Genomic DNA, 26,812 nt, shown 5'->3' on the forward strand with positions numbered 1-26,812 from the left:
ACAGCTACAAATCTCTCATTGATGCCTTTTTTTCTCAGTTTTATTTCTATCTGAATATATTATGTATCAACCAGTTAAAGTGTTTTAGAAAATAAAGGCCTGTACTCACAGGTTTTCCTCCAGATATTCAGAAGCTTGACGGTGGATATTCGCAGCACTGTAAACAATTAGATTCTAATCTCCTGTTCAGTGAGAAAGGCTGTGGTTTCCGGTACGATGACATCTGCAGGCAAATGTCCCAGGTAAATAAAGCCACCGTGACAGGTTCAATGTTCATATTTGAATATACAAATTGACATTTTGAAGAAAGGTAGGTGTGATAGCTTCCGAAACATGCAAAGGATCTTATTTCCATTGCTGTCTGCCACAAGCAGCTTGAAGGTCGGTCAAGAGGTGGTTGAACCAATCCCAGGTGACGTGTGTGAAGGCAGGGCACAGTGCTGTGTGTTGAATAACTTGCTTACAAAATGGAATATTTAATGCATTAACTCCAACCCTTTCTTCCAACTGAGAGTATCAGATAATATAAAATATATGTAGTTATTGCTGTCTCTGAATTAGTAAATTGCTTCACTTTTCAGTTTCTTTCACCAAAATAACCACAGAAATAAGACTCGGCGTTCTAAATGAATGAAATGTAGTTTGATATATTCAGCAGAGCGTGATGTAGCGTCAGGAATGTTCAGGCCCCTGATAACATTGATTTATTGATCTGTACGAAGCACTGTATCAGTTTCTGGCACCAACATTCTGCATACAATCACCTAATTCTCAAAACAGATTAATAAAAGGAGTTGAGATAACATCTGCACCAACTTAAAACAGTCCCAACTTCAGTATATTGACTCAATTTGTGACCTTTAAAGAAGACTGGATGGGAGGGGGTTTTGGTTTGTGGTATGTAGTGTGGCTGGCGGGGCTCTTTTGATGCTTGGGCAGGGAACCAGGACCAGGCTCAGAGGCGGAGGCGTTCTGCCGTTCCATTTGGGGTGAGGGGGATAGAAAGAGAAAGTTTATGTTAATGACAGTCTGTGTAAATGTGGGATGCTGGACTCTCAGGAGCACAGAGGCAGGATGTTTTGAGCGATTGCTTATTGGGCCTGAGACCTGAGGTGATTCTACAGAGGCAGAAGAAGAGGATGGAGGCATTTTCTGCTGCATCTGCTATGGGACTGAGCACACATGGAATTTAAGACGATGTAATAAAAGAAAGTGGTCAGATCCTGGGGAAATGGACAAATGTAACCGACATGCAGATCCTGACCAAAGCGCTCATCAGGAGGAGCCAGGTATCCCAGTCCTCACTGCTGGTGGAGCCCGCTGATCACAGATGGACGCATGAAGAGGCAGGATCAAGACAATGAAAGGTTTGGCACTTTGGCTTCTGACGGTCCTGCGAGACGCATGAGATGACGGAGACCTCAGGCTGGGCGAAACTCTTCATGGGTTGGATGTTGTTGAATAAATTTAAACTGGAATTTTGATCTGCGTCCTCGCAGTGAGAATTTATGCATCAGTGGCCAAATCAAACATTGTGTTATGAACTTTCAGAAGTAAATGAAAATGGAGCTTGAATGATTTACTGTTGATCAGAATCAGGAGTCTAGTAGGCCTAATGCGGCCGTAACATTTTCATTTCTAGAGGAAAAAAGGAAAAAGCAATTTGGATGATAATTTTATTCAAACGTCAAAAATACAGTTTTGTTCTGAAAATGAAAATGAATTTTTGCTACAGTTTGTCTCAAATGCTAAAACACATTTCACAAACGTTTCCTCTATGTTCCCCAATGTCTAAACACAACACTCTTTTCTAAAGCTACATGAACACAACCACACCTTCTCACTTCAAAACTCAAACTTTCACACCAAAAGAGCAGCTCAGAGCTTTCAAAAATGTAAACACTATACACATCTTTACACACTACAGCAAAACAATAGAAAACACAATGCTCAATTTATGAGAAGGTTCTTTGTTTCATAACTGCCAATGCCTATTTTTTGGAAACTTTACAGTAACGAATCTTTTTACATCTCTGAGGATTAGGCATGTAGTTTTAAGAGTTTCATATGAACAATATAAATCTATGGAAAGTACTGCATGTACACTATTGTAACACAACTCAATGCAAAAACTGAATCTATTGCACACAACAGTACACTTGAAAACATGTTCAGGGTGTGAAGTTTTTTTTATTTACTTTATTCACACCACAATCACTGTGCGGCATCATGTCGCTGAGCTGCATCGGGCCACATCCCCTCATCCACATGGCAGGCTATATTCTCTCTTAGCACCGCAGGAAAAAAAACCCTGGAATGGCCAATCCATCCTTGGAAGGCAGTGGTGTTACTGGGATGCCAGGTGTGGGTGGGCATTTGTCTTACCGGGGGGGGGGGGCAAAGCTCAAAATCCTGGAAAATGGGGGGGGGGCAGTACTGACACGAAACGTCGGACTGGGGGGGGGGGGGGGTTGAGCAAACACTACAAGTACTTCCGCTAATCATGACACATGAATGAGATATCACATGCTGCGGGGGGGGGGGGGGGGGGGGGGGGGGTATGCCCGTGGGGGGACACTGCCCACCCCTGCCTGCTTCCCCCCGGCAACGCCCCCGTTGGAAGGCCTCCACTGGGATGTCAACACAAGCCAGCTCCATTACCCCGAGGAGCTTCTCTCTAGTGTGTGGTTGTCTTTCATAAACCTTCCATCTCCACGATGAGAACTCCTCTTCAGGGTTCAGGAACGGGGAGTAGTGTGGCAGACAGACGTTTAAATACTGGTTACTGTTGGTGGTGAACCTCTGTCTGATTTGGTTTGTTCTGTGGAAGCGGATATTGTCCCAAACGATCACATAAATAGGATGTCCAGGCCAGGATGGTGGTCCAGGAGGACTCATTAGCAACAGGTGTCTTCAATTTTGTGTGTAATGAATGACACCAGGTGTGTTCATTGTGTTCAAATAATGCTGCCTGTGGCAAGCATTTTGGATCACATGAGCTTTCATTTGAGAATATGAGCAGAGTTTTTTTTTTTGGAAAATGTGTTTTAGCAAGGAAAAATGTGTTTAGATTTATGAGAACGGAGAACTGTTTTGTGAATTGTGTCTTCATGTGAAATGTATTTATGATGTTGGCAAATGATGGCTAGATGCAGTAAATGTGTTTTGACAAATGGTCATTTTGTTTAGAGGATTGGCTTTTGTGTTTAAGCATTTGAGAAAAACTGTAAAACATCTGAAATGGAATTATTGTACATCTTGGCTTCCACAGTGGGACGGCTCAGCGGACCGGCCTCATCCTCCGCTGCACTCAGCTCGCCGTCCTGCGGTCTGCCTCCTGCTGGCCTGCAGAGACACACAGGAGAGTCTGGCTCCACCCAGAGCTCCACTGCATCGACAGAGACGGGAACAGTACCTTACAGTAGAACCACAGAGCCGCCTGCAGCAGCAGGAGAGACAGCGGCAGGACGACCGCTCTGATGATCACAGCTGTTGGATCTGAAACCACAGAGAACAATCAGGTCTTTAGAAAATTACCAATCTGTGTAAGAAGTGCTGACAGTGAGACCATTAAGAGCCAATCCAACATCGTCCCTCTTGGTCTGGGCCAGGTCTGGGTGGAGGTACAGAGCCCAAACCCCTCCAGACAAGTCTGTCCCTTCCATCTTCCTCCAGCTCTTCTGGTGGGACTCCTGATCTCTCTCAGTCAAAACTGGAGTTAGAATCTGTCCAGAGAGTCCTGGACCCACCTTGAGGCCTCCTACCAGTTATACCAACCTGGTAAACCTCTGAAGGGGGGAGACCAGGGGCCATACTGATCAGATGAACCTCCTCAACCGGAGGAGAGCTTTGATTTGTAGCTCAGCTCCTCTTCACCACAACAGTCCAGAACAGAGACTGAATGACTTCAACTGCCTGTTTGAATCTGTGAACCCTCACATCACCCCATCCCTCCTCCATCACCACTGAAGAGGAACCAGAGACACTTCAACTTATCCACCCCGATAGGGTGCCTCTCAGGATCCACTGGTCCTGCACACCATCATTTTCAAAACTTTGATGAAAAACATGAAATTCATCTGAAACAAAAATGGCACATTTTCACTTGACCTCGGCTTCTTCTTACCGAATACAGACAGAGCCAGCGGGCGGCTCTCTGAGGAGAAGTTGTGTCCAAAAACGTGGAGGAGAAAAACACAGCTGTAGTTTCCCCGGTGGGCGGGCTCTGCGGCAGGAAACAGGAAGTGTGCAGAGTGATTGACGGCCCGCTGGGTGGAGTTGTAGGAGGTGTTGGAGGAGGTGAAGGTGAGCTGGAAGGAGCCTCCTGGGTACTGAGGCTGGATGGAGCAGCTGATGGTGAAGGTGGAGCCCCAGACCACCTGGAGCCCCTGCTGCTGGGCCTCGGAGACCCCAAGGATGGAGGAGGAGGAGGACACGGAGATGACTGGATGGAGCAGCAGATCTGGAACACACACACACACACACACACACACACACACACACACACACACACACACACACACACACACACACACAGATCATTCTGCAGAATTTTAATTCTGATTGTTCCGACTGAGGAACACAGAACAAACCTGTCATCCACAAGTTTACCTGAGCAGGTGAGATTACTGCTGAAGTAAAATTTTATCAACTTTACACAATTCATGAAATCAAATCCAGACTGATTGCAGTCTTTCGCGATGAACATCATCAGTGTGACGTTGACCAAACGTGTCGTATCTGCAGACACGGCAGAGCCACAGCGCAGATGTGAACAAAAGACAGCTGCTTTCTCCAAAGACCACTTATCGATATATACTGGTCTCCAGGCTCCAGAGCTTCTGATCTGCAGAGAACCTGCACAGCGACTGTTTTCTCCCACCAATCTGATTTCAGGAAACCCTGAACAGAGAAGAGTGAGAGGATGGAGTGAGTGTGAAGAGAAGAGGAGTGGAAGCTGCAGTTCCTCCTCTACCTGAGCAGGTGAGTCCAGCAGCTTTACCAGGTGAGCAGCTGCTTCTAGCTGAGCCTGAGCTTCTACAGTCCAGCAGAGCAGACTCGTGGCCTCCACACTGGAACTCTGGGCTCCACCTGGGAGTCTGCACGTCTCCATAGAGCGCCCCCTGCTGGACTGAAGGAGCCCCACAGCCCAGCTCCCGACACACCACCTGTGCATCCTGCAGGTCCAGGTCTGCTTCACACACTGAGGACCAGGTCTGGTCAGACCGGTTGGTCTTCACCTGCAGTCTGCCTGAACAACGACTGGATCCATTCAGCAGCCGCACCGAGTCTAGACACAGGACAGGAGGTCAAGCAGAGGAGAGAGGAGAAACTCTATTCATGTCCTAGAGTGACAGTGGTTTTATTGTCAGATTCTTGTGGATTTGAGGTCTTTTACTGAAAACATGTTTTTTTTTTGTTTGTTTTTTTTTTTTGAGACCAATCAGTTGATCTATGGTTACAGAAACAAACTGAGGAGCAGAGAAGCAGCAAAAAAAAAAAAAAAAAGCAGCCATAAACCAGGTACAAAAAACATTTTTTCCAACATCAACAAAGTATACCTGAGCAGGTGAGGTTCAGTGTGAAAGAGGAGAGGGTTAATGCCACGCAGTTCCACAGATCAGATTGAGATTCTACACATTCTGAGTCAACAGTCCACACAGATTGAAGTGATGCAAAAGTTGGTTGCATAGAAACAGTAGAGCCACAGTTCAGATGGTCACAGATGAGAGCAGCTGTCTGCAGGCTGAAGAGACTGTTCTCCACAGGTCTCTGTTCTCCAAGGTATTTCAGCTCCAGACTTCCTGCACAGTGACTGGCTCCTCCCACCAGCCTGAACTCATCGGCCCCTGAACCCAGAGCAGATGGAGAAGAGTGAGAGGATGGAGTGAGAGTGAAGTGAAGAGGAGTGGAAGCTGCAGTTCCTCATCTACCTGAGCAGGTGAGTCCAGCAGCTTTACCAGGTGAGCAGCTGCTTCTAGCTGAGCCTGAGCTTCTACAGTCCAGCAGAGCAGACTCATGGCCTCCACATTGGAACTCTGGGCTCCACCTGGGAGTCTGCTCGTCTCCATAGAGCGCCCCCTGCAGGACTGAAGGAGCCCCACAGCCCAGCTCCCGACACATCACCTGTGCATCCTGCAGGTCCAGGTCTGCTTCACACACTGAGGACCAGGTCTGGTCAGATGGGTTAGTCTTCACCTGCAGTCTGCCTGAACAACGACTGGATCCATTCAGCAGCTGCACCGAGTCTGGACACAGGACAGGAGGTCAACCAGAGGAGAGAGGAGAAACTCAGAGGAAACAGTAGAAATTCTGAGGAAACAGTAGAAACTTTATTTAGCTTCTGCAGTGATAGTATTTTTACTTTCAGATTCTTGTGGATTTAAGGTACTGTACTGGTTCGAATATAGGACGACCCTGATTATAAGATGACCCCTATTTTTCAAATATCATTTTGTGAAAATAAAAATTGTTGAAGACAATAAGGTTAGTCATAAAACAACTTTTTATTGTAGAATTATTCTAAACTCAAAAACTCACAACAGAGATAACATTTCATGTGATTTAAGATAAAAAAATATTACTGCAGGATTAAATAGAAAACGTGTTCTCTCTCTCTAAATAAGCAACAATAAGCAACAATGAAGTAGCCTCAAAGGTTCAATAACTGCATTAATGATGTAAATTACTTTATAATTAACATTACTAATTCAGTCTAATATATCTTGGCCACTTGGCAGTTGTTTGTTGACTCTGGTGCATTGAACCATCAGTTTAAAGTTGGCATCAGAACTTCTCCTCTGTTGTTTGCTCACTTGTCTAGCGTTCAAGCCCCGTCGTTCCAGATGGTCACGTTCCTCCATTTTTCATCAGATCACTGTGACGCCCCATTCACTTCCTGGTCACCAGTATTTTGGCTCCATCTAGCGGCGCGGATGTGTAATGAAAATCTAGTCCTCGATTATTGTACAACCCCATTTTTTAGAACTCAATTTTTGGGAAAAAATATCATCATATATTCGGGCCAATACAGTATTTTGCTGACAACATTATGTTTTTAGAGACCAGTCAGCTGATCTCTAGTTTAAGTAACAAAATGAAGGAGCTGGGAAACAGCAAAAAATAAATCTGCTGTAAAACAGGTAGAAAAATATATATTTTTAAATGTCAGTAAAGTATACCTGAGCAGGTGAGCTTCAGGGAGAGAGAGGAGATGGATGATGCCACGCAGTTCCACAGATCAGATCGAGATTTAATGCATTTTGACTCAATAGTCCAAGAAGACTGAAGTGACAGATCAGTTGATTGTATAGAAACAGTAGAGCCACAGTTCAGATGTTCACAGATGAGAGCTGCTGTCTTCAGGCTGAGATAGTCCATCACAGGTCTCTGTTCTCCAAGGTATTTCAGCTCCAGTCTTCCTGCACAGCGACTGGCTCCCCCCACCAACCTGAACTCATCGACCCCTGAACCCAGAGCAGAGAGAGAAGAGTGAGAGGATGAAGTGAGTGTGAAGTGAAGAGGAGTGGAAGCTGCAGCTCCTTTTCTACCTGAGCAGGTGAGTCCAGCAGCTTTACCAGGTGAGCAGCTGCTTCTAGCTGAGCCTGAGCTTCTACAGTCCAGCAGAGCAGACTCGTGGCCTCCACACTGGAACTCTGGGCTCCACCTGGGAGTCTGCACGTCTCCATAGAGCGCCCCCTGCAGGACTGAAGGAGCCCCACAGCCCAGTTCCCGACACACCACCTGTGCATCCTGCAGGTCCAGGTCTGCTTCACACACTGAGGACCAGGTCTGGTCAGACCGGTTGGTCTTCACCTGCAGTCTGCCTGAACAACGACTGGATCCATTCAGCAGCCGCACCGAGTCTAGACACAGGACAGGAGGTCAACAGGGGAGAGAGGAGAAACTCAGAGGAAACAGAAGAAACTCAGAGGAAACAATCAGGCCTGGCCTCGACCAGTCCAGCACCCTAGGCAAGATATGAGGTGGCGCCCCTCTCACACCGGCAGAGTATACTGTATACTCAGAAGAAACATTGATGGCTTTGTCTTTGACCATTTTTTTAATTTAAAGAAAGCAAATTCCCAATCAGCAAATCTCTTTCTTACTTGGTAAAGCAAGAGTCATGCCTGTAAAGCAGACAACTATTCAATGTCTGGAGCTTATAGCTGCTGTTCTGGCTATGCGTGGAGATCATTGCAGAGGCACTGAAGGACTGCTTTGAGACAACAATTCTTCAACATGTGCAGCAAGATGTTGGAGATGTTCTACCAGTCTGTGGTGGTCAGTGTACTTTTCTTTCCGGTGGTTTGCTGGGGAAGCAGCTTTGGAGCCAGTGATTTTAACAGACTAACCAAACTGATCAGGAAAGCTGGATCTGTGATTGGCTGAAGACTGGACACTGTGGAGGCTGTGGTGGAGAGGAGGACACTGAACAAACTGTTATCCATCATGGATCACCCCGACCACCCTCTCCACCACATACTGGACAGACAGCAGAACTCCTTCTCCAACAGACTGTTACAGCTTTGCTGTCACAAGGTCAGATACCAGAAATAATTAGCGCAGTGAGGGAGGCCGAGGACTGGTGAGTGTCAAAGCCACCATCCAGAAGGAAACATCATCCCTCCAAGAATACATCCAGAAAATGGCCCCAATGACAACCTGCTCAGTGAATGCCTCAGACAGTGGAACCCCATGAGAAAGAAGAGCCAGAAGTGGGATAATGGAAAGATAAACCCCTACACAGCATGAACCACAGAGAGATTGAAGAAGTGGCTGACACTGGGAAAACATACCAGTGTCTGGAAAAGGCTGGACTGAAGGAAAACACAGAGACACTAATCATGGCTGCACAAGAACAAGCCCTAAACACAAGATCAATAGAACCTGGGGTGGATCACTCCAGGCAAGACCCCAGGAGCAGGCTGTGCAAGGAAGCCCCTGAAACAGTACAGACCATCACAGCAGGGGACAAGATGCTGGCAGGAAAGGTAGACATGGAACGCCATAACCAGGTTGAGGCATAGTCTCCAGAAACATCTGTGGTGAGTTCGGACTGGAGACCCCAGAGTCCAGATGGAGAACACCCCCGAAAGAGGTGGAGAACAACCAAGCTAAAATCCTGTGGGACTTCAAGATTCAGACTAACTGGTGATGGCCAATCAGCCTGACATAGTGGTGGTGGAGAAAAATGAGAAGAGAGCACTAGAGATGAATGTTGCAATCCCCAGTGACAGAACATCAGAAGAAGGAACAGGAATCGCTTGAGAAATACTAAAGACTGGAAGAGCAGCTGGAGAAGATGTGGGCTGTGAATGGTGAATGGTCTACACTTATGTAGCACTTTTCCTCTGCGTTAACAGACCCCAAAGCACTTTACACTGCATTAACACATCTCCCCAATCAGACACAACAGTGGAGGCAGCCACCATGCAAGGCACTCAGTCCATCCACTGGGGGCAATTTTAGGGTTCAGTGTCTTGCCCAAGGACACGTCGACATGCAGACAGGGGGAGACAGGAATCAAACTAACAACCTCCCAATTGTAAGACGACTGCTCTCCCCACTGAACCACAGCCATCCCAGGCAACAGTGAAGGCAGCAGTGGTGCCAGTAGTGATGGGGGTACTAGGGGCAGGAACCCACAAGCTGGATGCCTGGCTCCAGGAAATACCTGGAACAACATCTGAGATCTCTGCCCAGAAGAGAGCAGTGCTAGAACAGCTAAGATCCTGAAGAGCCCTCCAGCCCCCAGGACTCTGGTAGATCCTGCAGAACCCTCCAGCTCCACCTCCTAATTTACTTTTTATCAGCTCTGTGTGTGTTTTTCAACCACTGTGACACGGCACACTCCTTACTGTGAGACTTCATCAGGTGTGCTGTGGGAAATTATCCAATTTAAAAATTATCCTTTTTAATTCTTTTTAAAAATTAATTGATTGTCATCTCAAATGAGTGCCAAGTGTCTGTGCTGTCTGGCAGATTAATCATGTAAGGCTGCATTATGCTTGTGGCACGGACGTGACGCCGTAAAGCGGTAAATAACATAAAATATAATGACAAAAAAAAGTTAGCAAGCTTAATGCTAACTTCAGTGGGAAAACCCATTGACAAGCTAACAGCACAATAGTCACGGAAATTGCTGGAACAAATTGAACTAAGTGTGAAGGGAGGATTTCATGGGCCTACCGCCCTGGCTGTGTAACACCCACACGCACACACACACACACTAATTGGGAATATGCATGGTTTATTTTGTGTTATGTATAATTATTAGTTGGGAATTGAGCTGAGTAAAAGGTTACTATAGCTTATTATGTTCTTTGATTGGACAATAAAATCAATTGCTATGTTCACTTTTATTCCATAATAACATTATTCCATCTTTATCAATAGAGTCATTAAGTTCTGGTATGTTTAAAGGGCTGTGTTTTATTAATTTTTTTTCTGAGTGTGGGGGTAATTAGAGCACCTGTGGTGAAATGATAAAGAGGCAGGTGTGGCCACAGGTGAGAGAGACCTCTCCAGAGCTTGGAGCTGGAGAGGCAGGTGAGGGAGAGATCTCCGTGAGGAGCTCTCCAAGTGCTACAAGTCTTTTGCCTGCCCTGCTGTAATGGCTGATTACAAAATTATAGTCTGCATTTTGGACGAAACCTGGATTCAGGCTCCTGTGTCTTGAGGTGGACATGACAAGTGGTGGCAGTGGTTTTGGGAACGATGTTGCGCAACAGAAAAATGCACCATGGAGCCTGAGGATGAGGAAATGTCGGCAATGACGGATCCGGGAGCAAAAACACACAGGGCGGTGAGGGTGGAGTTGGAGCGAGGTGAGCCGGCACAGGAGCTGCTTTGGAGTGGGCTGGAGACGTCCCAGAGAAACAAGCCCACACTCGGAGTGGTAGCAGAACCGCCCGACCCGCAGCTCATGATGTTATAGTTGGCGGAACTTTTGAAACGATCCATCAGACCAAGAGAGCAATGGGAGGAGAGACGGCCAGCTCGTTGGCAAGTTTTGGGAAAGTCACTGATGGAATGAAATGCATCACAGCTGTGCTGAGTGAGGATCAGCGTGGGGCTGTGGGGGGAGCTGCCGGTGGAAGCCCGACTCCTGCACCATTCACTGAAGAGGGCTCGACTCTTTCCACCTATCAGGTACCTTCAGTGGGAGCACCAGTGATGTTTCGGCCTGAGCTGTCGTTACCAAAGCTAAGGGAAGCAGATGAGATGAGGTCCACTTGTCAACTTTTAAAAGAATGGCCGTAACTTGTGCCTGGTTGAGAGCCGAGTGGGCTATTCGGCTGGTTAGTCTGCTCACTGGAAGGGCCGGAGAAGCTCATGTGACCATGGACATTAACTCGGTTGACGATTACGAGCAGGTGAAACAAGCAATTCTGGCCACATATGAAATAAATACAGACATGAACCGACAGCGCTTCAGAGATGAGAGAGTGAGAGCCAGAGAAACTCCTCATGAACTCTACGTGCATTTTCGGGACATGGCCAGGTGGTGGATTCCTCCAGAGGAACATACTGTGGACACTGTGATTGATGTGGTGCTTATAGAGCAGTTCCTGCACATGCTTGCAACGGAGATAAGAGTGTGGGTGTGGGAAAGAGATCCCAAGTCAGCGAGTGAAAACGTGCCCTGCCACTTCGCCAGCAGCTTGTGTAAACCTTGTGGCACTTCTCTGTAGGCAAACAGGAGGAATGGAAGCCAGGCATCCCAGTCCTTTTGTCAAGATTGGTGTGCCGTTTGACCCAAGCGCAGAGAGACGGAGACAAGATGACGTTTGCACAGGTTTATTCAGTGCTGAAAGTCACAAGGACTGCAGCCTGGCAGCAGTGCCGCAGGTTGCCTCGAGGTGAGGTTGTGGCGTGGCGAGGTCGAGGCGAAATCCCTCACAGAGAATAGCTGAGGAGGGAAGAACCTCTGCAGCAGCACAGGAGGCTGGTGAGGATAACGATCCAGCACGGACCAGGTGACTGGGAGAGGTTTAAATAGGCAGGAAGAGTGGCAGTCCCCAGCTGAATGCAATGAGTAATCAGCAGGACCCAGGGAGACTGGGACTGCCCATAGCCTGCCAGAGCAGAATCCTGACACCTTTCCTGTTTCACCGACAAATCTTCTGAACATTCGCTTGAGTATCTCATTACACCACTCCACCAACCCATCTGTTTGAGGATGATATGGAGTACTGCATATTGCCTTAATGCTCAAAAACATATAAGTAGAGATGGGAATCGATTCCAAGGAATTGTTTGGCTGTCTCCTTAACGATTCCGCTTATTGTTTCCGCTGTGTGCGTGACGACGTACCATGGGCTGGAGATGGCAGCTCCTTCTCTTCCTTCACTGTCTGAATGCTGACAATCACTGGAGACGGCGGCTCTTCTTTTATTAACTTACAACCGAAGACCACTGGACATGCTCTTCCGTTACTTTCTCAACATTTCTCTTTTGAAATACAAAACACAAACACTAATTATTTCAATAGTAACGGTCATATTTTTTTTTTTTTCACTCGGAAAAGACGAGCAATAATCCAATACTCTGAAAACTCTACCAAAAACACAAAGAGGAAGTAGCTGCGGGAGCCGGAGAGTCTCAAAATGCAAATCAAAAATTCCATCCAAGGATTAACTGCAAGGCGCCACCTGGTGGTACATGGCTGCTAGAACAGCGGCCCACAACAGATACAGCTAATAAAATCCTCATGTGAGTGAAGCATGGAGGAGAGCGACATAGCTTGTTGGACATTAGCAATCACTCGGACAGCAGCGTCAGCTGGAAATGACTTTTAGTCCTTTTTCCTGACACCACAGGGATTTATACTCTGACAGGAGAAAGTACTTAGAAAAGCTAATTGTGGTGGTCTTTAAAAATGACGAGGCGCAGCACACGTTTAACCATTTATGTCAACAACCCAGCAACACGCACATACATCCACTTAATAGAGGTCCCGCCTCCTAACACGTGCACACCATAGACACATCCCCCACGATACAGCAAGCCAGTCAGATTACATAACAGCAGAAAGCTCATCATGCTCATACACCACACTAATAGCAAAGAGACAGGAAGAAAATACAGAACTGTGTTAACTGTGAGATTATCTTTTTTTTTCTTTTTGTCCGTCTGTGTGAATACATGGAGAAACGCGCAAATTTTAATAGAAAAACCACAAAAGTGAATGAAACTAATGTGTATTTATTTCTATTTTTGATCAGTCTTTTTTTTTTTAACTGAACTTCTAAGAAACCCCCTCGTGTGTGTACCTAAACTGCTGGCTTATGTGTACAAATTACATAAAAATCTTGAATCTTTAATGATTGTTACTTTCAATGTCATTTGAGCTCAACATGTTGAGAACATGTGGTTCATGAAACTACATCAGCCTTACCTGAGCACGTGAGACTAATGCCAGAAGAAGCCTGAGCAGAGGTAAAGCAGTCCTTCAGATCTGATGGAGACTGGGAACACTGACGTTTGACTCTCCACACAGATCTGCTTGGCATCTCAGATGTTGGTTTCATTGAAACAGCAGAGCCACAGTCCAGATGTTCACAGACTGCCGCTGATAACTTCAAGTTCCAGAAGTCCTCCTCCACCGGTCTCCATTCTCCGAGGTGTTTCAGCTCCACTCCACCTGAACAGCGAGAGCCTCCTCCCACCAACCTGAACTCATCATCAGCCTCTGAGCACAGAGCACAAAGTCAGCAAGAACAAAGATTCACCTTCTTTCTTGATCTTTGAGGACTTTCTTTACCAGCTGTTACATTTCTGTCTTCAAGATGGACTCCTGTGGGGAAAAACAAAGAGCGTGTTCAGAATTCATGAGGCTTTGATGATTCTCGGTTCTGATCATGCAGCTTAAGTTCAGTGTCAACATTCCAATGAAATATGTTTGATCTGAAGATTAGTTGAAAGTATGAAGAGCCTCCAGACTGGGCCAGGAGAGTTCAAAGGTCTAGAATTAGATTATTCCTAAAAGTTATTAGTCTTAAAGTGTAGCACACAAAACTAAGTTTCTGGTTTTAATTGGCACCACTCTCCAAGTGAAAACTCCTCATTTCTGTGTCTTTGTTGTTATTGTCCATCTACTGAGCATGTGCAGAAGAACTGTTAGAACATGTGCAGTAGCAGTGTTTCCCGAGTGTTTATAGAAAGTGTCGTTTTCAACCATCTACACGGTGACAGGACCGGCCTTGGCTGATTTTGCACCCTACAGGAGCGTATCGACGGATGGTGGCAACATTGGCGATATCGCTGTTCTTCCATGCGTCCACAAGGGGGTGCAGTAAAATGACTGTCCGTCAGTCCAAAGAAAGGTTAGGGGAACCACTGCAGCCCCCCTCCATGTTGCCCTACATGGTTGCCGAGGTCACCGATGCCCAGGGCCGGCCAGCCCGAGCATTTTCAAAAACTTCCACCACGGAGGTCATTTGCTCCGAGCATCATTATCGTGCAAACAGAAACCTCAAAACACAAAAAAGGTTTTGTTCTATGCACAATCTCAAAACTTTTCTGAAACAAAAACACTAAAAACAATTTATTTCCACTCATGACGTCATTGTAAAAATGGAGCCTGAGAAACTGAATCTCGGATTACGTTTAAAAACTGTGAGGTGGTTCAGGGTTCAGGCGGGTTTTGGGGTATGAGTAGATCAGTTTTGTGCTGGTTTTGGGCTGTTGTCAGGACTGTGATGGAATAGATATGGCAATAGTAAAATAAAGTTATGGAAGCAACTGTTCAACCACTGACAAACATCTGCAAACTGCAAACTGATAAATTCCTCAAAGAAAAGAAAATGGATTAATTTATTTCAGTGTACAAAACTGGAGGCAGACACCAATTCAATAACTGCAGACCCGTTTCTTTACTCCCACAATTTTTCAGAAATCTTAGAAAAAGTTTCCATTGACAGACTGGATAAATGAACAAAAACAGAAAGCCACCAGATCACAGAGATCCACGATAATCGAGTTATTGGAGAAAATCAGCAGCTCCACAGACAAAAAGAATGGAGCAGTTTGAGTGTTCATTGATCTTAAAAAAAGCATTTGACAGTCTTCATGCTTGGACATTGTTTGTAGTGTCCACTAGGGGTCAGTATTGTGACCAAAACGCTTTCCTCTTTCCATTAAAGAATACGTAAAATCTCTGAAATACTACAGTTATCTTGTTTAAAGGTGACAAATATTTCTGTCCAGGGGTAATTTAGAGCAGCTCTCACAGCAGATCAACTCAGAACAGAATGAATTACAAAAGGAGTTTGATTCAAATAAACTATCGCTACATTCATGTTGTTTGGAAGTAAACAGGAGAATAGAGTGACCCTAAAACTATGACAGAGGGAGTCGAAGTAGAGAGAGTAACTGAAAAAAAGTTCCTGAAACTGAACATCAATGACAAGATCTGTCAGAAACCTCACATCAAACATGCTGAATCCAAAATATCTACAAGTATTTCAGTCCTCAGCAAAACAAAATCCTTCCTAAATAGCAATGCTCAGAATATTATACGTTGTTCTGTCTCATCCTGCCTGCTGTGGCCACATGGGGGCGCTTGGTTTGTTTTTTTTTTTGGTCTCCTCTCTTCTCAGGGGGGCGGTGCTGGTCCTGGGTTTAAGATTGGGAGTGGAGATCACCTGGAGACCTGCTCTGCCTTCCTGGAGGAGGTCTATTCACCGACACCCCTCTCAGGACTGTTTGATCTTTAATAAATTGGTGTTTCTAACACACATCTGTCTCCATCTGCTATCGTGTCTGACCTCTGACCCTCACTGTAACGTCTTCACTAATACTGTCATATTTGAATTACTGTGTGAACGTTTGAGGCAACAGCTCCAATTCCTCACTCCGACCGCTGTGTTCGCTCCAGGACAGAGCCATCAGGATGATCCATGAAGCAGGTTTCAGGACCAAATTAATGCTTTATTGACAGTTTCTCCACAGCTAAAACTAGCAGATCTAGACACATTCACATCTAATCTAATGTAGAAGTGTCTGAATCGATGTGTAGCTGGTTAGGAATGTAAAACTATAACAACTGTGTTAGAACTATACCTTGTGTGTGTTATCATACATATTTATATCAGATGGAATTTGTTTATATGTTTGCGTGTATGCTTATATATGTATTGTGTATGTTGGACTACATATTTCAACAGATAGTTTTTCAAAATTTTAATAATGAAAAAACTTTAACTGACTATTAAATATTGGAGAAGGGGAAGGAATAAAATCATCCTTCGTTCTACCCCTTTTCTTTTATTTCCCTATTGTCGATGTGTGTTCAGTGTGACTTTGGACATTTCTGAAATGAACTTAAAGTTGACTTCATTGTGTTACGGTTGATTTTTGATACACACAAGCATCGCAAACAAATAACCCAACTTGCTTCAATGCAGAAACTGTCTACAATGATTTATTGTGTGTTCTTTTTAGTATTGAGGGTTTTCAAGCGTGTGAGCAGGACAGGAAGCTGTCAAGAGGACACTGTGTCCTCACTAAGCTGCAGCGGTTTCCAGCAGTTTCCAGCTCCATCCGGATGTCAGGTAAACACTACTGTGAACCCGTGTGTTTGTGTGAGTGTGTCTGTGTGTGTGTGTGTGTGTGTGTGTGCACAGAGAAACGTGACTGAGAGAAGCAGCAGTGAGCAGCGGAGTCCTACCTGAGCTCCACAGCAGCAGCAGCAGCAGCAGCAGCAGCAGCAGCAGCAGCAGCAGCTGCAGCAGCTGCTCCATCTCCAGGTCGACCTCGTCTCTCGGAGTGTCTGATCATCATCAACCGTCCCCAACATTCATCAGCCATGAGGTGGAGCTGGAGGTGGAGCCTCACATCCACCCACGTCCTGTCTGCACGTTTTTCACTAGATGCTAAAGAGTTTTGTCACAGACTCACATGGGAAAGTTTTTATCTCTGAATTAAAAAAAAGCTGTTTTTTTGGGGTTTTTTTACTTTTGTCCAGTTGAACATCATCTATTAGAGTATTTACACATCTAAATATGGTAGTTTACATCTGTTTGTTGTAGTTTTAGAAATGTTGATGGTAGTTTACATCCATTTGTTGGAGTTTTAAAAATTGTTGATGGTAGTTTACATGTGTTTGATCCAGTTTCAGGATCTTTATGGTAGTTTACATGTGATTATTGTAGTTTGCATGTGTTTGTTGGAGTTTCAGAACTGTTGTGGCAGTTTTAACTGTGGACTGTTGATCATGGAGCAATACTTTCGTAACCATCTTGAAGTAGAATTTATTTGATGAGAAACTGACTTGTATAATCAGATCTGATAGGAGGCTGCTGTCATATCTCAGGATGTGGTTGTGTTTCCATGACAGAATTAGACACGCCCTCTCAGATTAAAGCAGTCTGAATTATCTCAATATATCTTCTGCGGAGTGAAAGCCCATATTCACAACATCTGATCATGAGTTTGATTCTTCATTCTTTCCATTCTCAGGCAGTATTTCATTCAGTAAATACCAAAAAGGCTTGATCGATAAGTGATAAGTCACACAGGGAAGGAAGAAAAGAAAGAGAAAAAAGAAGCATTGAAAAAGCAAAACATCTTCATAACAAACACAGAGGAAGGAAAGAAAAAACAGGAAACAGTGAAAAGGAAAACCTCTGAAAACATTCTTTCATTGATTGATATCTGTCTTACGAGCATGTAAAAAAAAATTTGAATGAATAAAACGAATGTTGAATAATCTGTCCTTACGCCGTTTACATGATGGAAAACGAGAAAGAAGAACCTGTTTAGTCCTACTCCTCAAGCACTTTTGCTCCATTCACGATTGAAACTATGAGTTTTGGTTAATTTACCATCAACCTACAGCTGACACATAAAGCAGTAATTGAATTATGGGCAATACAGTGTTCATGTCTCAGTACATTCACGCAGACATCAATAGTTCTCCCAATCCTCTACACTCGCTACAATGTCAATTTACCATTATCCACAAAACAAGCAACCCTCATAGTCATCATTAAACACTGCACCTCACAGTGTTCTATTCCTGATATCTGTTTTTGAACTGAATTATGTTTGATATTTGATCTCCACACACAGTTTTACACTGTAAAAGTAGTGGATTAATATATGTTCAGGTTTCCTCTGCTCTGACTCACCTGTAGTGATGAGTGGAATCAGATATCATTTCCTAACAGTCCACTGACTGTGATATTGTCAGTAGCATGAGTCCAGACTGCAGTTCAACATGGAGTTCCACAGGAACCTTGGTTTGTTACCTCCAGGGTAGACTGTTGGAAGTCCCTGCAGGGGGGCCCAACAACTGCCTGAACACATTTTGATTGCTGTAACAAAGAGAGAGAGAGAGAGAGAGAGAGAGAGAGAGAGAGAGAGAGAGAGAGAGAGAGAGAGAGAGCGAGAGAGAGAGAGAGCGAGAGCGAGCAAGTAAGGAAAAGAATATTCAGAAAAAAAAAGCGCAGTGCGGACTTATTTCACAACTTCAGACAAAGACACTGCAGCATGTAATGTGTGCAGGAAGGGAACTCACTTCTGTGGTCACACCGCCAGCCTTCACAAACATTTAGAGGCAGCTCACCAAAAAGAGCATGGAGAGCTGCAAAGTAAACGGAGGGAGGAGGAGAGAGACCCCGAATCAACCAGACCCCCGACACAGAGACAGACGTCTCTGCCTGAGGCTTTTCAACAGAAGCCTCAAGAATATCCAGGTGGCTGATTTATAGGACAAAGTGAAGATTTTGGTACTCCCAGCATAGTTTGATGTTTCTTTTCAAGGTGCAATTGGTGGTCAAAGATGTCAGTTTTCCGCCGGGTTCACACTGGATGCGTTCCGGCTGCAGAACGGACGCCGCAGCTAATCCGTAGCCGTTAAAATCAATGCTGTGGTTTGGAGTCCTTGCAGACTTATCTTTCCGCAAGGATCCTATTTTTCCGCATGTCGGAGCCCGACTGCGCCAATCCTGACAGAAGCAAGTCGGGTGCCGGAGGGAAACGCGGTACGTGTTGCAAAATAAGTGACTTCAAAATAAAATCTGTGTTGTGTTTTTGCCTTAATATTCTATTTTTTAACTTTTTCTGGTAGAAAACAGAACAAACAACGTGATGTAGTCATTATTGATGAAGTGTGGCAGAAGTGACAAAGTCACGTGATTTATCTAGAGACCAATGCCGCCATTTTCAACAAGGGGAAAACAACGGCGTTGCAGCATTACAATCCACGGTTCTGTGGCATTTAACAGACTACTGACCCTATAGTGTGAGAATGGAGGGTACATCTTGTACATCAGGACGAGTGGTGAGTTTCATCTTGATTACTTGGCTTGTCATCCCCTACTTATGGGGGAATTCCCAGCCCAGTCACTTTTATCGCACACCGGTGGGAGAGCTGGCATGTGTGACTCACATGAATCAGAGCTCAGCTTGGTCAACATGCTGTTGTGTCTAACACCAGTCCGTCCCCATGAATGATCAAAACAATACAATGAGTACCAGTAAACAGAGTATTTCCTGGATATTACCTAAGTAATTAGTCCAAAAGCGCCCACTAAAACGGCAGTAAAAAAACGGCCACAATTTCAGAGATAAAGCTTTGAATTCGATTGTACAGACAGGTGTATATATCTGCTGGCAAAATTTACAGTAACAAGTTTCTTCTAACTACCAATTTTGAGTGATCTCAAATCACGCATGAATTATATAATATTGAGTGAGTGAGGGACTCTGAGAGAGTGGTTTTGGATGAAATGACCAGCACCTGACTGATATGTGTGTTAATAATGGTTTATTTTGTTACAGTAAGCAGTATGTGTAAATATTTAGCATTTTGTGAAGGTGCTGCAGTTGAACATTTTTCCTATTTTCAGGAAGATGTTCTACGAGTATGCAGAGGGTCTGCTGCCCAAAGCACATGCCCGTTACAAATGGAAGATGCATCTTGTGGGGTTGGAGGGACGCCCGTACAAATTTCCAGCAGATGTGGAGACCAGCAATCCCATCAAATGGCCCCAGGTTCCCTGACATCTACAATTATTTGATCAAATTTCCACGTTAAAGGTGTAATACAACATTTTGATTTCCGGGTGGATCACCTAAATAACTGGTGGGTCTGTTTGTCAATCATTCTGACGAGCTGCTTTCGTAAGGCGGTTCTCCGTGCTTGCGCCCAATCAGCTTCTCCCTTTTGCGCATTCAGAGTGTTTATGTAGCCGGTGAGCTTCTGAGCTCGTACTTACCGATGGCGAGTCTGACATAATGAAACTGTAACTATTTCAGAAAAAAAAAGCTTTATTTATGAGCGAGGCGGATCGCAGAAACTGTAAACAGAGCCGTGCACGGCGGAGAAGAGGAGATCGCGCTCGTACACTTCCGCGTTTCCTGGGAGAAGCAGGAGAGCCGGGCGGATGGTCTGGAGCATGCGCGTTGTTCAAAAAGTGAGTAACAGACGTGGGGCTTCGTCTTTTCGAGAAAATCGTGTATTAGACCTTTAAGTATATCCCCTTCAGACATATTTTTGCAGACATATATTTTTCAGTTACAACCCATGTCCTGCACAAATATGGTATCTAATATTATTTTATGTTTGAAAAAAAAATGTTGATTTTATTTATCCCTATGTGTAATGTTTTAAGGTATACTGCAACACTGTATTGAGAGTTCCTGAATTAGTTGTTCAGTTATAAGTAACGCATACATTTTTGAAAATAAATTCCATTATGATATGGTGTTTTTGTGTCACTTACTTGAATCTATCACTATGTTTCAGGGATATACTCTCAAGAAGCTATGCAGAACTACAAATCTCTTGACGCAGACAACTTTTTCGTTTCTGGGTGGGTACCGACTGTGTACCACCTGGAAACCAAGGTGGGGAATTTAATATTCAAAGCAGACGTCAAACCATCCTGGCGGGTTACAGAAGAGCCTCACCATGCATGGGTGGGGAACGTGATCACAGCCCATTGGTACTGCGTGGCAGGGTAATTACTTCCATTTCTCAAACTTTCAGCCTGAATGTTCTTAGTTGTCAAAAGGTAACATCAGTACATGTATTGCCTGAATTTATAATACCTTCCCTGTTAAATAGATTTGATTGTACACACAAAGGTGTAGCTGGTGCATGTCAGAGGCTGCTCAACAACACCATTGGGGATCCGTGATGGAATGTGGGCTACTACACACATGAACTTTTAACTGCATGAAGGGGTATGTAATTTGACTTACAGATGCAGTGATACATGTTAGTTTGAGTTACTAATATTTAATCTCCTTGTCTATTTTCATGTTGCAGACTTGGCGAGACTTGCAGCCATGTTGGAGCTCTTCTATTCAAGATTGAGGCCAGTGTGCACTTTGGCTATTCGTCTGCTACATGCACTGACTTGCCATGCAAATGGAACTTCATGTTCACTAAGAATGTACAGCCATCCAAGGTGCGTAACATCAGATTCTATAAAGAGGAGGTGAGACAGAAGGGCCAGCATTCCAAAAGACAGTACAACAAGAAAAGGTTGGAACCATCTTCCAGTGATGAGCAGGAACGTTTTTTATCATCCTTCGCCGAGTGCAGTACAACAATTGTTGCTGGTACCGGCAGCCATTTACTTCCACCATCACGCCAGAGCCCTTAGACAAGTTTCCTCTGCCACTACCTGGCCTGTTCCAGCCTAAATATAAACAGCAAACTGCTGATGAGCTGTGTAACATTGCCAAAGAAATATGTAAGTCATTGTCTCAAGAGGAAGTAGAGAATGTCAGTGCTGCGACAAAATTCCAGGCTTCCTCCACAGTTTGGCATGATCACCCAGCTGGTGGAATTACAGCCTCAGTTGCTCATAGTGCAGGGCACACAGACACCAAGCAGCCAGCAGTGTCTCTCATTAAGAAAATCTGTGTCAAAAATCTTCTGCCACTGAACACCCCTGCATAACATGGGGATGAAAGCATGAGACAGATGCCTTTGAGGTGTACAAGCTCTTATACACCGGAACACCTGTATCCCCTGGAGGCTTGATGCCCAAACAACTAAGACTGAGTCCTCCAGGACCTCACAGGGACATCAGAATACACAGATCTGGGCTGCAGCTGTCATGCAACAAGACATTCTTTGGAGCTTCTCCTGATGGTATAGCCAAGTGTGGTTGTTGTGGCAAAGGGGTTGTGGAAATGAAAAGCCCCTACAAGCATGGCTTTTCAGCACTTTCTTGTGATGATGGTGACTTCTGCCTGAACACTAATTTAAGGCTGAAACAAGATCATTCCTATTACACACAGGTACAGCTTCAGATGTTTGTCGGTAGTGCACTATATGGTGACTTTGGAATCCTGACTTGTGAGGATTCGCTTGTAATGCATGTTTTGTTAAGGATGTGGAATTTATAGATCAGATGGTGACTAAACTGGAAGTCATTTGGCAAACAGCTGTCTTGCCTGAACTGCTGACCAGGCGTCTTGAGGAAGAACATTTTGAGGAGAAGCAACACGCTGTCCCAGAAGTCACTCTGGTCACTTATTGTCTGTGTAAAACAGTTGATGATGAGGAGGATATGGCTGCTTGTGACAAGTGCAATGAGTGGTTTCACCCTTCATGCCTTCTTCTGAAAGGGTTACCCAAAACTAAGACATGGTATCCTGCTTGCCGTAAGTGTAAGAGAAAGTGAACATTCACTAATGTAAGGTTGGACACACTCTAGTCACTTTAATGCGCAATTACAAACCCAGACCACGTCTATGTGCCACTGCTCCTGAGGTGGTACATGGTGCTACACTGTAAAACCTTTAAGCGGAAATTTACAGTATTTTACTGGCAGCAGTTTTGCCAGGAACGTACTGTAATTTTTACAGTACTGTGCTGTGTTCTGAAATTACAGCATTTTACTATAAATATAGATACAGCATTATACTACAAATTTACAACATAACACTGGTGAGAGGTTTACAATAAATAACTGCATATTTACCGACAAAACTGTATTTGAATTTACTGTAAATTTACAGTATTTTAGGCACAAGTCTTGCCAGTAGGGTACTGTATTTCTTGCAGTCCCTTAATGTATTTTACTGTAATTGAAGACTCAATAGTATTCTGCAAATTTTCATTCTGGTAACAGATCACATTTATAGAGATCTAATACATTTAAACTAATACAAATCATTAAAGTAGTTGTTTTGTAAGATCAGTGCCACTACTACTTTAAATAATGAAATAATAAAGACAGTATTCATTATGAAATTCCCTTTCACCCAGTTTATTAGAATTCAACAGCTGTAAATATGAAAAATATTCATTAACAAAAACTGCAAAATAAAATGGCAGCACATGACATTAATTAAAAGTGAATGGTAATCATTCTGTTGGATTTTTTTTTTTGGAAAAAAAAGCAACTTTTTCTCTGAACATCATTGTACTTGAAACATCTCACGAAAAAACTGAGATTTAAATGAGGTGTCAATGAAGGAACTGAATCCCTCTAATGTGTAGCGTGAGATTGTGTGGGTTCCTGTGTGTGTTTGTGTATGCACACATGTTTGTGTGTATGAATGATCAAATACAGTCCCACTTGAAGTCACTCAGCTTCCTGATGAGTGTGGAGTCATGTGGATTTACGGTTGTCGCCTTCTTTTTGACGATCTTTCCACTCTTCTTGCTTTTCACATTCTCGCGGCTTACTTTTGTGCCCCTCCCTGGATTTAAATTCAATTCATTGAAGCAATTGTACTCATTTGCCTTACAGTGGAAAAGTCAAGTTTTGTTGTTTTCCATTTTGTCGCTTGTATTAGAGATTGTATTCATCAGTATGAATGTACTTCCAGTGAGAGCATTCCTCTCTGGCGTACCTCTCAGTGTTGTATTCACACAGGGCAACTTCAAATATCACGGTTATTGAAATAGCAATAAACTGATGAAATCACAATTTGTTTTAATCTATTGTGTTTATTTGCTTCACGTTGTAGCATTGCCAAAAAAAACAACATTTTGAAACCCACTTTACCTGTAAGTTGACTGCTTATTAGCCTGACTCTGTACTTTTAAGACAACCCATACTCCTGTGAGGTGACTTCAGTATAAATGTATTTGACACAAAATGCCAGGTTTGAGAAGAAGTTAATGACACAGTCCAAGGTTTCCCCTCTGTGGTCTTGTTTGAAATGGCCCAGGAATTTACTTGTGTCAGTGGTCCCCTAAAAGATTTATACCTATGTTTTGGGCAAATATCCCGGCTCTGAGTGAACAGTTTGAGAAAACATGTGACAGTAAGCTGTTCCACATTTTCTTTCATCATCTTTCTGTCTGCCCTCATGTTCTCCTGTCTGGTCTCCTGCCTCGTTATCGCCCTAATGCGCCTCACATGTGTCTACCCTATTTAAGTCTGCTTCCCTGACTTGTCCTGGTTGGTTCCTTGTACGTCTGTCCGCGTGTTCTGTTGGTTTGTCCTCACCTGCATCGGCTCAGCTCAGCTTGTTCCTGCGTTCCTGTGCCTTCTAATTAAAGAAGTTGGATCCACCTGACTGCCTGTGGGTGGATCCGTCCTGCCTGCACCATGACAGTGTAGTTACTTGCAATTAGTTACACTTGGAATTAACACACAGTTTAAGGCAAATGTTTTTTTCTGCATCTTTATCTGCTCCACAGCCATGTGCTGCACTTCTGGGGGGTTTAAGTCATGCACAGAGCAAGGCTGGCTTCATCCCGTAGCGGGACTCCCTCCTTACATGGTTACTGAAAGACAGCCTGGGTAGAAATTCACAGACAGCATTGATTGCTGCAGTCAGTCCAGCGAGCTCAAAGCAGAAATCGGCAAACTGAAGGATACACTGAGGACTCCCCAAACCGACATGTGGCAAGTTGAACTTTTACAAAAGGAGGCTTTAACGCTGAAGCGGAAACTCCTGGAGCGGGATCAAGAAATATCTGAAAGCAACTGAGCGAGGAAGGAGAAACGTCAAAGAGCTGAAGCTCCCAAACGCAGAGAGACTTTGGTGTTGCAGAACATCGACGATAGCTTTCCCAGTCCTGTGAGCCTCAACGAGGATCCTCAGCTCTCGGAGCTCATATATATTATTAAAAAGAACCAGACTGCCACGGGAACTTCAGCTCCTGCCAAGACACCATCTGAATAGAGGACTGATTGCAGACCACCACTGTGTGCTGTGGAACACCACTGACATTGTCCCCTGTGAAAATGTCAAGATCATTATTAATGGAAACACTGAGTCCACTGTGCTGCACCATGAGGATCGAGTAATACTTGGTGGGACCCATTACTTTCAGTTCAACCATCCACGGGAGATGAAAATGCAGATGGAAGCGTCATGCTCAACAAGCTCCCTTAAAGATTTTGATTTTGCAAAAAACAAACTCCTGGTTGTTGGTTCTTGAGTGAGATGAGGAGAATAGTGTTCTCCAACACAGCTCACAGTCCAGGGCCCAGGCTCGCCATCTCCAGTTGGTGAGAATCCAGGGTTCAATCCATAGTTTCAATCAGGCATTAAAACCGAGCCTGCATAACAACAATTGCATTATTGTTTAAAGCCAGTAGTCCAATTTCTCTCACTATCTATAGCTGTGTTCTATCATTATTTTCAAATCAATTTCCTATACTACTGTTTTAATCTACAACAGCATTAAAGGTGCATTAAGGAGTTTTACAACTTTAAAAATACTTATTTTCCACCATAAATATATTAAACATTCTTAATAATGTGTACAATGTGCCCTGACATATTCATTACCAGTACCTCTAACAGCGCTAAATTGTCACTTGAAAGTCACAGTGCCGGTCCGGCACCAGAGTTTTTTTGGGGAGAATTTGAAAGGAATGACGTAATGCGCGCTCCGGCTAGTTAGGTTTCATTTTGTCCGCCATTACTCCGCCAGATGCTTAGTGAGCAACAGCTGAGCAGGATCTTCCAGAAAGTCAGAACAGACTGGCTTCTAGCACTGCCACAGCTCCACACAGACTCCACCAGGTGAAAGAAACGCAAATTTTACTTGAGCGCGACTAAAAGGGCGAGGAAGGAGTTCCCCTCTTCCGTGCACGTCAGCCACAGGCACGAGTGTTTCACTAAGCTGCATTATGCCCAATGCCTGCAGGGGGCGCTGTTTCGCATAAAACGTGCAAATTCCTTAATGCATCTTTAATATGCATGTCTTTGAAACAAAATCACATTAGAGTACATGAATTAACTTTTTTTCACCGATGTTAATGACCAAATGAACTTGCCCTTTTTAAATCTTCGCTTAAGTTTTTACATTTTTAATCTCTTTCTAAATTACTTTCAATTACAATTTGAGAATTGCAATAAAATGTGTGAAATAAATAATGAATCAAACTCACAACTTAAATCAAGCTATTAAATCAATGAAGAGAAAGTGAAGTTCAGCTTTCATCCTTAATTTACCAAATCCTCAAAAAATTATACCAAGAGGTCCTTTTAGCACCCAATATACATATAAACTTTTTAAAGTAGCAACAGCAACATACAAAATGCTGAACAGTAATGTTATGACACACTTCTCACTTCAACAGAACACACAAAAGGCAAGAAAAATACTTTGATGCAGCATGTGCCACTCCTGCTTAGCATTAGCTTAGCGCTAGCATTTTTACCCTCATGGTAATTACAACACAACTGACTCACCAAGATGTTCAGTCCCAAAACCCATCTTCCCTCCCCTATTTACAAGTTATTAAGAATGTGACAGCACCATAGAGAGTCCATTGAATGGAGCGAGGATACACACTTCCTTTTACCAAAATAAAACAGGTTTCAAAATAAAATGCTGTGTGGCACCCTGGAAATTTCATCCAACGCCATC

General features: G+C 44.0%; 1 long non-coding RNA gene and 1 gene segment (V, D, J or C); one reads left to right on the forward strand and one right to left on the reverse strand.

The window, feature by feature from the left end:
- LOC115409127 (Ig kappa-b4 chain C region-like) overlaps nucleotides 1-26,812 on the forward strand; it is a 118,999-nt gene that overhangs the window by 85,733 nt on the left and 6,454 nt on the right.
- On the reverse strand, nucleotides 13,618-16,709 carry LOC115409011 (uncharacterized). The gene is made up of 3 exons (XR_003933871.1): nucleotides 16,676-16,709; nucleotides 13,769-13,801; nucleotides 13,618-13,696 (listed from the first exon to the last, which is right to left on the reverse strand). It is a non-coding gene; the product is annotated as an uncharacterized LOC115409011 (long non-coding RNA).

The sequence above is a fragment of the Salarias fasciatus genome, chromosome 22, assembly GCF_902148845.1.
Source record: "Salarias fasciatus chromosome 22, fSalaFa1.1, whole genome shotgun sequence".
Classification (NCBI taxonomy): Eukaryota; Metazoa; Chordata; class Actinopteri; order Blenniiformes; family Blenniidae; genus Salarias; species Salarias fasciatus.